At 34.7% G+C, this 15,000-nt stretch overlaps 2 protein-coding genes across 5 annotated transcripts in view; both read left to right on the top strand.

Annotated features, from left to right (window-relative positions):
• The window catches only part of LOC144971503 (beta-1,3-galactosyltransferase 4-like), a 48,980-nt gene that overhangs the window by 1,218 nt on the left and 32,762 nt on the right, over positions 1-15,000 (top strand). The gene's annotated exons all lie outside the window — the stretch shown is intronic.
• Positions 1-15,000, top strand: part of LOC144971504 (beta-1,3-galactosyltransferase 1-like) — a 39,986-nt gene that overhangs the window by 1,268 nt on the left and 23,718 nt on the right. The window contains exon 2 of one of the 4 annotated variants that reach the window (XM_078912474.1): positions 12,844-13,095. The exons of 2 other annotated variants lie outside the window; for them this stretch is intronic. The gene's annotated coding sequence lies outside the window, so the exon portion shown is untranslated. Of the gene's footprint in view, positions 1-2,619; positions 3,348-12,843; positions 13,096-15,000 lie in introns of those variants that run through there. One more of the 4 variants, XM_078912476.1, reaches the window with a different exon arrangement.

Below are 15,000 nucleotides of genomic sequence, written 5' to 3'. Positions count from 1 at the left end.
CGCAACACATAAGGTCATATCAGCGCCAGTAAAAAGGGAGAAACGGGACAGTTATAAGTTCTAGAATTACAATTAAAGCACATAAGAACATGTAAGACAAAGGGGAATTGGTTCAAATAGGAAACAGATGTCCATTCCAAGAGCACACTATCAAAGTACTTAGTTTGAGATTACCTAAAAGTCTCATCCAGACACAAGCACAGATCCCACTAAGAGGAACACACTCAAATGTTTACAAATCACATGTTTAAAAAAGAGTAACAGTACATAACAGAGAGATGATTTACAAGGAAAAAAATATAATCTCCCAAAACTATAACTATACATTCGACTGTTTCCCTCTCAGCCAAGGACTCCGTCCAAGGTCAGGACAAAACCAAGCAATATCATTCCAAGACAAAGACAGAAAGCAATTGGAAAACAGATAAGAGGGGATAGAAGACACTGCATCTAAACACGCTGCTTTGTTTATGAAAGTTGTAAACATACCCGGTACCCATGAGTCATGCTGAGCAGAATGACAAATTGTAACGTTGGATATTTCTCAAACGATGAACACTTTTCACTATGTAAGTCATTTTGAGCAAACTTCGCAATGTGACCAATGACCCCGAGCACATGGAAAAGTAATATAGATAGTACGCGCTTGGCAAAGAAGCTCATAACATTGCCATCCGGAAGCATAACAGACCAACACACAAAACTGTGTGTATCCATGAACGTTTTTAGTCAGGTTAATACAGTTTAGTGAGCATTACTCATAAACGCGGATGGCAAAAAACAATAACAAAGACCTGAGTGACGCCAACTAAGAACTATCTATAGATAATGTCCATTAAATTGTAAGTGATCAGGTCAGTGTTAAAAACCTTGGCGTAACCGTTTCCCAGAAAGGTTTTGTTTCAAGATGCCATAGTTCATTCACAGTATATTTAGAGCATCGAAGTTATTTACTCACGCTTTCCAAAACATACTGTACTTCACTCACATTTTTGCCTTTTAATTTTGAAACTACGTTTGCCTATGGTGACTCAGCGGTGCAATGTCACGTCTTACATCAAAGGGATGATAAGCGCACTAATGGGTGGGTGACAATAATTATGGTAACATTCTGATCCGGCGTATTAGTGTATAAAACACTTTGCATATGTTACCTCAACTCTACTCAGGTATAATTGAGTACCTTGTTATCGATAGTGAGGGATTTGAAATAGAGTATTAGGTCGAATTGGACACCCAAGAGGAGACTTCTATTGTATGAAATTAAAACTTTTCCTCCAAATGGCCTACTGGGGGGAAAATGAAACATCTTGAAACGCATTGAACATGGTGAACCGCGAAAATGCGCTATCAAAGTGTCAATAATATTACCTTTCTTTATCTCCATTGAGCTGACTGCCAGCCGGCAGCCACTCTTTTTCTTCCTCCCAAATACAGTTTAGTGATCTTTATCTTTTACAATTACTCATTTTTCAGTGTACATGGGAAGGTTGTTGGGGAAAAACCTTTTTAAAAAAAAACAACAACTAAGTTTGTGGAAATCAATCAAAATGTTCTTACAATCTGTATTAAAATATATCTTTTCTTCTTTAAGTACGTTTTAAGTTCTCATTTTAGCCAAGCACTCGTTTACAATTTTTACATAACTTTTAATGATATTTGATATAGTGTATCACAATACGCTTCAACAATCGCAACGTCACTTCCCTCGTAATGACGCATAGTAACTTGGTAACTGGCTCTAAACTATCGGAACAATGGCTTACGCCCTTATGAAATATTTCTCCAAACGAGCATAAAAGTGTATCCAGAAGAGAAAAACATTATAAATATGATCATGTTTTGACTTTTACACATTCTTATCACAAGACATATGAAAAGTTCTAGCCAGCATGAAGAATAAAAAGTGCCGATTTTCTTTGTTTAGAACTACGATGGCCGCCGTTGCTGGGCGACGTGACATCAGACTATTGAATCCAATATCAGTATCTATGATCAAGCTGAGCCCTAGTCTTCGACCGAATCTTGATCTCGAATTTCCGTGGCTGATAAAAATGAAACGCTACAAATTCGCAGATAATCATTTCACCACAACCTTTAAGCTTAGACGAGCAAATTTATCCATAATATTCAAAACTTATTTCCAATATTATAATTTGACTTCAAATACGCCAAAGTGGCAATTCATCTCTCAATTGAATTATACATTGTGTTAAGGCCACGGTTATACACGGTGATAATGATAATAATATTATAATTAATGCATGTCGCACTACACAAAGCATTCTTATTTTCTTAATCCAGTGATCAAGGACCGAATATGAATAGAAAAAAAATATTAAAAAAAAAAAACAACCAGCTTAGTCGAAATCGTCAACATTTTAAGTGGGTTGAAAAGTTTCGTTACATTAAACTTCCCAAAAGTTTCCAGGCTTATGAAATTGGATTCAATAGTCTGATGTCACGTCGCTCAGCAACGGCGGCCATCTTGGTTCTAAACAAAGAAAATCTGTACTTTTTATTCTTCATGCTGGCTAGAACTTTTCATATGTCTTGTGATCAGAATGTATAAAAGTCAAAACATGATCATATCTATAATGTTTTTCTCCTCTGGATACACTTTTATGCCCGTCGGAGAAATATTTCATGAGGGCGTCCGCCATTGTTCCGATGGTTTAGAGCCAGTTGCTAAGTCACTATGCGTCATTACGAGGGAAGTGACGTCATGACTGTTGAAACGTATTTAGAGGATTGCCTCAGTTTTCGGTATCGCTCGATTCCATGTTGTAGTCGAATTTGTGAATCTTTTCTACAATAAAAGCTATCGGAATTGAGCCAAAATAAAAAAGGTCTGTGTTTGTAGATAATCTGAAATAAGATTTTAAAACAAACCTTAAAGTTGAATAATATTATCATTGATGGTAAACACGTATCAATAAAAATGTGGTTGTTATCTATTCAGTCATTTCAGAGCCTATTCAAACAACGCGATTTCAATATCTCACTCAATGCGTCCAATTTTGTTATACTGTATAAGATAAAATACGAGATAAAGGGCTTATCTCCTTTTCATATTTAATTTAAAGGTGCGTTATATAACTGAAGACGTTTGTAAAGTTTGCTCATCTTATCACATCTTTTCATGTTAAAGGATTGCTAGATAATGTTTTATATCCTTTCAAAGCCCCCTTTCATGACCCGCTATTGAAATAATCTTTAAAAATTTCATTTGTTTTTTTTTTATTATGGCAAACATCGACATTAACCATATTTTAACGCGCAACTGTGATTTAAATTCAATACTATCTTTTAAATATACACACACAAGTTCGGACTAAAGACCAGAGGTATGGCCTATCTCAATGTATCAAATTAATATATAAAGTGTTGCTATTAGTTCTTGGTTGTGTATTTTTACATTTTTGTGCATTTGCATATATATATATATATATATATATATATATATATATATATATATATATATATATATATATATATATTATATATCGAGCACTTTTCGTACCATATTTGTATCAAACACGATCCAATATATATATATATATATATATATATATATATATATATATATATATATATATATATATATATATATGTATATATATATATATATATATATATATATATATACATATATATATATATATATATATATATATATATATATATATATATATATATTGGATCGTGTTTGATACAAATATGGTACGAAAAGTGCTCGACATGTAGTAATGGAGCGAATTATTATTTTTAAAAAAATAATAATAATAAAAAAAATTAAAAAAAAAAAAAAAAATATATATAATATATATATATATATATATATATATATATATATATATATATATATATATATATATTATATATATATATATATATATATTGTCGCCATAGATTTTCAACTTTGTGTTTATACATTATTTTCATGCATGCCACGTCTGTAAACGAATTTCCATTTTTTTTTATGAATAAAGTATATCTTATCTTATCTTATTTGATTACATCAATCCTTTATCAATTTATGAACGTGATCAATAGAGACAGCCCATATTCCAAGGACTAACTATACGATGAACAAAATAATTTTATCTAAATTAAGTTTAGTACTTTGACATATAAATTATTTTTTAATTGAGCTTTATATAGCGCAATATCCACTAAACGTGCTTAAAGCGCTTAACCAAGGGCCCCTGGCCAATAGCAACATTTAACATAATTTATGACGGGACATGACGCCTGTAAGGCAATATTACATTATTTTTTTCGGACAGAGAAAACGCTGTTGACGGCGGGTACTCATTTTACACCTAAGCACGGTGAGAGAATGCGAGTAAAGAGCCTTCTCCAAGGACTCAACTATGCGCCGAGCGAGGCTCGAACCCAGGACCTTCAGATCCGAAAGTGAGTTTCATACCACAAGACCACATAGCCATATATCTATCACCTCTTATAAAAGTAACATGAGAAAATGCAGGAAAGACTGTCTATATCATACGAAGAAGGATTTTATACAGCTGAATTTAATACCCACGAAGTCTCTAATATTTTAAGCTTTAGAGACTAATTATTAGTTATTATCTAGCTATCAAGTTATTAATTATTAATCTTTCCTCGTATGACATGGATTACAACCCAAATGCAATCTTGTTGCTCGACTTTGTAATCTTTGTTTTATCTGCAAATAATGTACATAATAGAAGAAAGTGAATCTCGTAAATCGAAAATGTAGAGTATAAAAAGAAGTGGACCCAAAACATTACCTAGAGGCCCATCATTTAAAATATTTTTTTTTAAAATCTGACATTAAAATAAACCGTCATTTCCTATTTAAAATTTTAAAACACATACAATTTAATCCAATAAATAACTTTTCCAATTATTCCGTATGATTCTATTTCGCTAGGAATCTTTCATACGGAACTGAGTCAAAAGTCTTTTGGAAGTCAACATAGTAGAATATGTTTTTGCCATCATCAATCATTTATGATAATACCCATTACATTTAATACTTGGGTTATACCAGAGCGTTTCTTTCTAAGAAGTCGATGTTGCCAATTTATTCTCAGTATTCTCAGTTTTCATCATTATTATTTTCATAACAATGATAGTGATAATATTAATCGTAATAATGATATTATAATAGTGATGATAACAACAATATAATAATAATATATAATAATAATAATAATAATAATAATAATAATAATAATAATAATAATAATAATAATAATAATAATAATAGTAATAATAATAATAATAATATAATAATAATAATAATAATAATAATAATAATAATAATAATAATAATAATAATAATGACGATGATGATGATGATGATGATGATGATGATGATGATGATGATGATGATGATGATGATAATAATAAGAATAAGAATAATAGTAATATTAATAATGATAATAATAATTGTAAGGAAATGCCTTTGTGTCTTATGGCGCTGTAGGGAAATACCTGTGGATTGCACGACTCAGGACATCCAACCTTATCTTGATTTATTTCTTTTATCACTCTAAAACGTGAGGGTGTAGTATTTCCGTCGTGTCTTTGAGTCTGATCTTCGACATCCCCAATTTAATCCCTGACGTTATCGGAGCTGCCATTGTCTCCACAGACCATGGTTGACTTCGTGACGATCCATCCATCGTACGCGCTTTGTATTCATTTCGGGGTAAACATGTTTAGGGGGAGAAGAACGTTAAATTACAACACCCATCCCCATTTCGCCTCTAGTTTTTTCCATGAGTCATGCGAATAGGGATGGTAGAGATAGTGACTTTTAATTTCATCTTCAGTTCTGCTGTAAGTCCGTGGTGGAGAAGGACGTTTTGTATTTTCTGTTGTGAAAGTCCATAGTAACGTTCTATCACGGCTTCTAACTCCTGTCTCTGTTGTGAGACAGTATTACCAAACAGAAATTAATGTTGTTTGATTTCTTTTTGAGTAGTGCTCTGTTGAGATCTGGTCTTTCTTTAACCTTTTTGTGACTTTACCTGACCACCAAGTAACCTTTATGTGACTCCTTGTAACCTCAATGAACATTGACTATAACGTATAACTTTTAGTAACAAGAACTGAAACCTATTACTTAATGAACATAAACAAGATCTGAAACCTGTTACAAAATAGACCTAATAACTTACTGTGACATTTACACGTTTTGAAGAACAATCCATTGTTTGATAACTGCATTAGACAGGGTTGTCTGGAACCTAATACATTGGTACTGTGTGTCATTCATCTGGACATTTATCTCATTAATAACCTACACTTGGAATAACACACAGGCAACTACAGCACGTAGAATATCACCTTCACACAGACGGAGATAAGTTGGGGACCCTGAGGTCATACAAACGAAATGATCATATTTTTCTATCATTATTCATATATCATTTCGCTTTATATTCACATCATTCACGTCTATCACCAACTCATCATATCTGTCAATCATTAGTTTCATCAATATTATTTTGACATTTATCCTTTTATCACTGACTATATTATCAATATCATAATTCTACTCAGAAGCGTCATCTTGATAACATTCATTACATCAACATCATCATCATTATCATCATCCACCATACCTTCTTGATTCATCTGCTATTTTCAATCATATGCATTTCATTTATATCCAGCTCATTACATTAATTAATAAACACTTCATATCATATACACTTAAAGCTCGGACTTGTTGGGTTCATAATTTGTGAATCTTTGGCAGTCAGCCTCACCCCCCCCCCCCCTTTTTTTTTTTTTTTTTTGTTTTTTTTTTTTTCTATATAAGTGTCGCCGTCTGGGTCCGAACCGTGCACACTCGTGCCCTGACCGTGTGACAATAATAATAATAATAATAATAATAATAATAATAATAATAATAATAATAATAATAATAATAATAATAATAATAATAATAATAATAATAATATTGATAAGAAGAAGAAGAAGAAGAAGAAGAAGAAGAAGAAGAAGAAGAAGAAGATTAACAATAATAATAATAATAATAATAATAAATAATAATAATAATAATAATAATAATAATAATAATAATAATAATAATAATAATAATAATAATAATAATAATAATAATAATAATAATAATAATAATAATAGCATTATCATCAACATCATCATCACCATCATTACTGTCGTCGAAGTTGACGTTTATAAAGTCATTTTTCGTTTCATTCTATGATTTCTATATTCCAAACTTGAACTCCGGTTTACCCAGACGATTTGTTCAGTCGAAAGTTTTCGTAGGGAAAGAGATATGACTGCACTGTTAGGGTCTGTGACGGGTTGTCTTGGTCGGGCTTCTGACATTTATTTCTTTAGCCCCTATGTCCTGTCATTTAATCTGTTTAGGCGTTGTGAAGGAGTTGAAAAAATGATATATTTTTATCAGATCCTTCTTTTTTTTTTTTTTTTTATCTAAATGCGTGAATCAAGATCGTATGTTTGATGATGTGATCGAGTTTCCCTTTGAAAGCAACGTGTTTTTCTTCACTTTTTTTTTTTTTTGCTTTCTTTTATTTCATTATTTATATTCATACCCTACCGATGGTTCTATTTTTTTCTCTTTCTCTTTCTAAATTCTTATTTACTTTTCTGTTTTTCTTCATTGTTATTATGTCGTTTATGACGGTCTGTTTGGAACTGTGACATGACAAGGAAAAGCGAGGAGATGGGGAAACCCTTCTAACTTTGACGTTACGGAAATCAAATAATGTAATATTATTTGAATAAGATTATAAAATCTCGTGGATAAGTTTAGAGTCAGATATGTTCTTCTTTCGGTTCTACGTCGTAAATTTTAATCCCATGAATTACTAACTTACTCTGGTGTCTTCTCATATGTAACTCTTCGCCTCAAAACGGCATTATGTCGGGTTGGTTAAGATGTTGAAAATTGAATTTATAGCCAGAAATATCAGACTTCTGTTGAGTTTGTATATTTTATTGAAGAGAATGGATACCATATTTTAGGGTGTTAATGCCAACAATTTGTATTTTTGACCAGTTTAACATTTATTTCAGCTTTTAAGCGTCTGGTTCGTTCCGACATAATACCGTTTTGAGACGATGGATCACATATGAGAAATGGCTCGCCATTCTTCCCGGTCTTGTACCAGAATGTTGCATTTTTCACTCCCAGTCCAGCTTTTTATGTCGTCTAGCTATGATCTTGGGTGACGGCCTCTTGGCCTCTTGCCCTCTACTTTTCCTTCGGCAATGATTTTACAGATGATGTGGTCAAAGTATTTCAATTTCCTGGTCTTAATTGTTTTCAATAATTCGGGGCGAATGTGGAAATATGTCAAACTGCCTCATTGGTCTTTCAAATACAGCTATAGATAGTTCGAAGTTGACGTCACTCAGGTCTTTGTTATTGTTTTTTGCCATCAGCGTTCATTAGTAATTCTCACTAAACTGTATTAACCAGACTATAAACGTTCATGGTTACACACAGTTTTGTGAGTTGGTCCGTTTTACTTCCGGATGACAATGTTATGAGCATCTTAGCCAAGCGCATACTATATTGGCCTTTCCATGTCTTTATTTAGCGATTATGTTTCTGAGCCGTACAAGAGTGCAGAATGTACATAGCATTTCAGTATTCTGATTCTAGTTGACATCTGCATGTTGTCCCTGGATATGAATCCGCTAGTGCTCACTAAATTCTCTTAATCAAACTATAAACGTTTTGCGCGATGGTGCGATTGATCTGGTGGACAGAACTGGTAATTTACTTAGACGCATAACATCAATACTCTCACAATCACACGCACACACACACACATATGCACCCCATACACACACATACACGCACACACACACACACACACACACACACACACACCTACATAAACACTACGCGATCCTTTCCCACTACTCCATAAATTTTTCTGTCAACACTTGCTTTTCTCACGTTCATCACACTTTGTAGGCAGTAAATGACAAATGAATCCATGCCAAGTTTTAAGACATAGCTTAGCCAAACCACCCAACTGTTCCAATAGTTCCAATCGCTTAATGTTATTCACCTCAACGTATCACACACATAAATGGCCAACCTACTCGTAATAGGCTTCAACAGTCATGACGTCACTTCCTTCGTAATGACGCATAGTAACTTAGTAACTGGCTCTAAACCATCGGAACAATGGCGGACGCCCTTATGAAATATTTCTCCGACGAGCATAAAAGTGTATCCAGAGGAGAAAAGCATTATAAATCTGATCATGTTTTGACTTTTACACATTCTGATCACATGACATATGAAAAGTTGAAGAATAAAAAGTACCGATTTTCTTTGTTTAGAACCACGCTGCTCTCCGTTGCTGGACGACGTGACATCAGACTATTGAATCCAATTCATAAGGAGAATTTACGGCTATGTGGTATTGTGGTATGACACTCGCTTATTCTATCTTTTTTTTTTTTTTAATTTTCTATTTGTTTCTAGTGGCAGTTATAAAAGTCGTTTCTATTTTTGTTTACGTTTAATGGAGAACGCAAAAAAAAAAATAAACAAAAAAAAAAAACAACAACTTATGACACGAGTTTTTCTATTTTTTTTTTTTCAAACAACCAGGAAAAATACATAGGACTGGCCGATAAAAGTGTTTAAACTGTAAATTACACACAACCTTCACACATTACCCTTTGAAAACTCCATAAAAAAAAAAATACCCGACACACTTGGAGAACACATTTGGAATTGAACGATAAAATCTTTAAACCATTACATTTGATTGGTAATTACATAGATGTCAAAAGCAGCAGACTACACATCTCTTACAAAAGAATATAGAATGCTTACCTCTAGAAGAAATTATACATTATCATCAGACGAGTGCGTTACACAATTGTTTCTCTTTCTCCTTCAAAAACTAACACATTATTACTTTTGGCGTCACCAAAAAAAAAAAATAAATAAACATAAAATGTTTCCCGAACATTTAAAACTGAGCAATAATATTATAGTGTAATATTCACAAAGTGCTCAAAGCACCTTACGAAGGGCCTCAAGCCAACAGCAACACTTACTATTTAGGACGAGACTTGACGCATAGAAGACGATATTATTATTACTTTTTTTCGACAAAGACAACGTTGTATTCATTTTAGACCTGAATACGGTTATAAAATTTGAGTAACTAGCCTTTTCCAATGACTCAACTTTGCACCGCTCAGAACGGGACGCGAATACGGGATCTACCAGTCTGAAGGTGGTTTCATACCACGTGACCACATAGCCAGCCGCACATATAGATAGAATGCGCTTGGCCAAGGAGTTCACAACATTGCCATCCGGAAGTATAACGGACCAACACACAAACTCTGTGTAACCATGAGTTTTTATAGTCTGGTTAATACAGTTTAGTGAGAACAACTCACAAACGCGGATGGCAAAAACAATAACAAAGGCCTGAGTGACGTCATCTGCATACTATCTATAGATAGTTCGAAGATGACGTCACTCAGGTCTTTGTTATTGTTTTTTTGCCATCCGCGTTTATGAGTAATGCTCACTGAACTGTATTAACCCGACTATAAACGTTCATGGATACACAGTTTTTTGTGTTGGTCCGTTATACTTCCGGATGGCAATGTTATGAGCTTCTTAGCCAAGCGCATACTATCTATAGATAGAACGATGTGAGAACTACTCATAAACACGGATGGCAAAAAACACTAACAAAGACCTGAGTGACATCAACTTCGTTCTATCTATAGTAATAAGATTTAAATAATTTAAGCTTCTGGCTGCTTAGTAATCAAGAAAATGAAATATTGGCATTGATGACATGAATAAGCTCGGTGTATGCAAATGCACGAGCTGAGGGATGCTATACGTTTATTTCAAAAACTCACATCTGCCAGCCAAATTAACGTACAAACACACACAAAACTATGAGTAACGTTTATAGTATGATTGATACAATTTAGTGAGAACTATCATAAAAATGGCTGGCAAAAAACAATAATAAAGAGCTGAGTGACGCCAACATCGCTCTTTCTATAGATGGTGACGTGTCTCAGCTCTTGTTATTATTTTTAGGCACAGTTTTGTGTGTTTAGTTTGGCTGGCGGATAGCGTGAGTATTGTACATAAAGCATATCATCAATTTTAAAAAATTACGATATATGGGTGGCATCTGTGACCAGAACTTTCTAAGCCTACTGTTACTGTGTGGCCTAAAAGTAAACGACAGATATTAGCTACACATTTAGTTGGGGTTTTTTCTTATTTAAAGAATTGAGATTTTGCATAGAGCAACATCCACTTAACGTGCTCAAAGCGCTTTAAAATGGTCCCTGACCAAAAGCAACATTTAACATGTAGAACGAGACATGATGCCTGTTAGGCGATCATAATTTTTTTCCCGACAGATACAACGCTGTTAACGGACAGGTATTCATTTTACTCATGAATACGGTGAGAGAATGCGAGTAAAGAGCATTTTCCAAGTACTCAACTATAGGTACGCAGAGCGAAGCTCGAACCCAGAACCTTCCGATCCGAAAGCGAGTGTCATCCCACAAGACCGCACATAGAGGGGGATATTTCCTTGAATGCATCATTAAAAAGAATCGCCTCTATGTAAAGGATTAACTCATCCAGAGCAATTTTTCTATCAGAGAACTTAGTGTAAGTTATAGATAGTATGCGCTTGGCTAAGAAGCTCATAACATTGCCATCCGGAAGTAAAACTTGCCAACACACAAAACTGTGTGTAACCTTGAAGGTTTATAGTCTGGTTAATACAGTTCAGTGAGCATTACTCATAAACGCGGATGGCAAAAAACAATAACAAAGACCTGAGTGACGTCAACTACGAACTATCTATTGGGAGACTTCACTCTGTGTATCAGTGTTGTAGCCAAGACAAAAAAAAAGATATTATCGAGACAAGAAACTTAGGGGCTACTTCCAAATTATATGGTTTTTTTTTCAGTGTAAAGGTCAGTAAACATTGCATTAATTTGAGTATTGATAGTATTATTAAAGTATAATACACACCACTTCTGCCCGCCATTTCAATCGTTGCACAAAACTATGTATAAACTACAAAGTTTATAGATCGTGTGCGCTTGGCTATGAAGCTATACATCCTGAAGTATAATGGACCAACTCACAAAACTATGTGTATCCATGAACTTTTATAGATAGTTCGAAGATGACGTCACTCAGGCCTTTATTATTGTTTTTGCCATCCGCGTTTGTGAGTTGTTCTCACTAAACTGTATTGACCAGACTATAAAAGTTCATGGTTACACAGAGTTTGTGTGTTGGTCCGTTATACTTCCGGATGGCAATGTTGTGAACTCCTTGGCCAAGCGCATTCTATCTATCGTCAGGTTAATACAGTGCAGTGAGCATTACTCATACACGCGGATGGCAAAAAACAATAACAAAGACCTGAGTGAGTGACGTCATCTTCGAACTATCTATACTAAGTTTGTTCGACAGAGAATTATGTGAGAAGTTAATCCCCCAACTGGAGATGGATAGTTGACGTCACTCATCTCTATATTCTTTAGACCGCCACTTGGGGGAATTCGTTCACACGGAATTCTGTCAATCAGACAATTGATGCTGTGCGTTTACCCAAAAAGTTCACAACATTCGCCAGCCTGAAATAAACTCTCATTTTACTCGGTTTTCGGCCATTGCGGGTTTGGGGGGTTTGTTGATTGGTTATAATATCTATCTATGTGCAATCTGTGACTGTTTTGTGTTATCATTATTGACTCAACTTACAGCCAGTCGACGTTGCCCTCTCCTCCCTCTACCAACAGAGCATGTCGGCGTCCCACTGAAAAAGACTGTAAACCGTATCCCCTCACTTTGTTTCCTGACTGGCTCAGGTGTCAGTGGTCAGTGTGCGTTGTGGCCGTGAAATGAATTGACTTCACCATAATGTTGTTGATTCAATCCTCAAGACGTGTTTGACTGACTGGGTTTGCCTTTCGAAGATAAATAATCTTAAGTTTGATCTTAATTTCAAAAGTTGATGGTTCTTCTTTTCTTTGGACTCGAATTGAACCAAGGTAGGAACGTTTTGATAATATGTATATTTTGTTATTAATGTTTTTAAAAAATATGAAGTGATTAATTTTATAAGAATTAAAAGGAGAGGCCTTCCGAAAGCTCCTACATCCCCAGTATTCTTTGTTTATAATGTTCTAGTAGGGGATTTGGGAGGAGGGAAACTTTTTTTTTTAATCTTCCCCCTCCCGAACCCTCTGCAAGAACATTATAACAGAAGTCTCCCCCCCCCCCCCCTCCCAAACCCCCTACTAGAACATTATATTTAAAAAAAAAAAAAAAGAATACTGGGGATGTAGGAGCTTTTGGAAGGCCTCCCATTAAAAGGAGTAAATTGAAATTATTATGTCAGTAGCAGAAATCACGAATGTTGGAATGGTTCCGTGTGGTTGTTCTGTGAAATTTGCTATCGAATCAAATGCTGGAATGTTGCTCATCCTGTTCGTAGTCCACTAGATAGCGCTGAGTAATTTATTTTTAATATCAAAGACAACACATAGGTGACCTACCGCCTCAAAACGGTGTCATGACTACATGATCAACAAACTAACAATTTAGATGATCTCATAAAATTCACTTTTTTTAGGTCATTTTGGGAGGCCTTCCGAAAGCTTCTACATTCCCAGTATTCTTGTTCTAGTAGGCGGTTTAGGAGGGGGGACTTTTTTTATAATGTTCTAGTAAAAAAAAAAAAAGTTTCCCCCTCCCAAACCCCCTTCTAGAAAATTATAAATAACAAGAATACTGAGGATGTAGGAGCTTTTGGAAGGCCTCCCGCCATTTTAACTGTGGAAGTTTAAAAATCCCCTCTTGTTTTTTGTTGTTGTTTTTTGTTTGTTTGTATGGGGGGGGGGGGGTTTGTTTTTTTTTTTTGTTTTGGGGGGGGGTGTTTAATTGTTGGTTTTAGAGAGACGGTACTGCATATTGTTGGTTTATTTCATATCACACAGTACACAATGGACTATTGATATAATACTAAGAATTCCGAAACCTCCAATGGTATTGGTTTTAGAAGAAGCTAGGTTTGTTGGGGGTTTCCGCCGCGAAGACGGCCGTATACCCCGTTCGTTGACAATAAAGAAGATGGGATTTATATCAAAAAACATTTTCCACATAAATGACACAGAGAATGGAATCTCGTCCATTAGCTACGGCAGTCAGTACAGTGCCTGGGATAAATGCGTCACGAAAAAATGGGTTATTTATATGTGTTTTTACAGTTTATCAAGATATATATGACCCTTCGCCTCAAAACGGTATTAAGTCGGGCTGGTTGAATTTATAGCCAGAAATATCAGACTTGTGTTGAGTTTGTATGCTTTATTGAGGAGAATTGATACCATATTTTAGGGTGATAATGCCAACAATTTTTATTTTTGACCAGTTTAACATTTAATTCGGCTTTTAAGCATATGGTTCGTTCCGACATAATACCGTTTTGAGACGATTGGTTACAATATAACTTGAGCTTTCATTATAGCGCAGTGTCTATTAAATGTGTTCAAACGGTTTTACATTGGTCCCCAAACCAAGTGTCTACACTGTTGGACAAGAAATGACAACGCTTTTATAACGTGTTATCTTAGAGGCAGCATTGCTAACTCGTTTTGTTTGGGTTTTCAATTTTTACACCTGGGTACAGTGAGAAAATGTGAGTAAAAACCCTTTTCCAAGGATTTAACTTTGTGCTGCCAATAGCGGGACTCGAACCACAAGTGTACAGGTTAAACCTGAGTGTTATACAAGATCACAAAAAAGGCACATAACGGAGTGAGGATTCAACTTTGCGCTGCCAATAGCGGGACTCGAACCACAAGAGTACAGGTTAAACCTGAGTGTTATACGGCAAGATCACAAAGGCAGATAAAAGAGTGAGGATTCACCTTTGCGCTGCCAAGAGCGGGACT

The sequence above is a fragment of the Berghia stephanieae genome, chromosome 4 (assembly GCF_034508935.2).
Source record: "Berghia stephanieae isolate SIO BIC M18660-M18661 chromosome 4, UCSD_Bste_1.3, whole genome shotgun sequence".
NCBI classification, from domain to species: domain Eukaryota; kingdom Metazoa; phylum Mollusca; class Gastropoda; order Nudibranchia; family Aeolidiidae; genus Berghia; species Berghia stephanieae.
This window is presented reverse-complemented; position numbering and strand designations above follow the sequence as displayed.